Genomic DNA, 382 nt, shown 5'->3' with positions numbered 1-382 from the left:
GATTCACAGCCAAATTCTACCAGAGGTACAAAGAAGAGCTGGTACCCTTCCTTCTGAAACTATTCCAATCAATAGAAAAAGAGAGAATCCTCCCTAATTCCTTTTATGAAGCCAGCATCATCCTGATACCAAAACCTGGCAGAGATACAACAAAAGAAAGAGAATTTTAGACCAAAATCCCTAATGAACATTGACGCAAAAGTCCTCAATAAAATACTGGCAAACTGAATCCAGCAGCACATCAAAAAGCTTATACACCATGATCAAGTTGGCTTAATCCCTTGGAGGCAAGGCTGGTTCAACATACACAAATCAATAAACATAATCCATCACATAAACAGAACCAACGAGAAAAACCACATGATTATCTCAATAGATGCAG

The sequence above is a fragment of the Colobus angolensis genome, unplaced genomic scaffold, assembly GCF_000951035.1.
Source record: "Colobus angolensis palliatus isolate OR3802 unplaced genomic scaffold, Cang.pa_1.0 Scaffold63, whole genome shotgun sequence".
In the NCBI taxonomy this organism is placed as follows: Eukaryota; Metazoa; Chordata; class Mammalia; order Primates; family Cercopithecidae; genus Colobus; species Colobus angolensis.
This window is presented reverse-complemented; position numbering follows the sequence as displayed.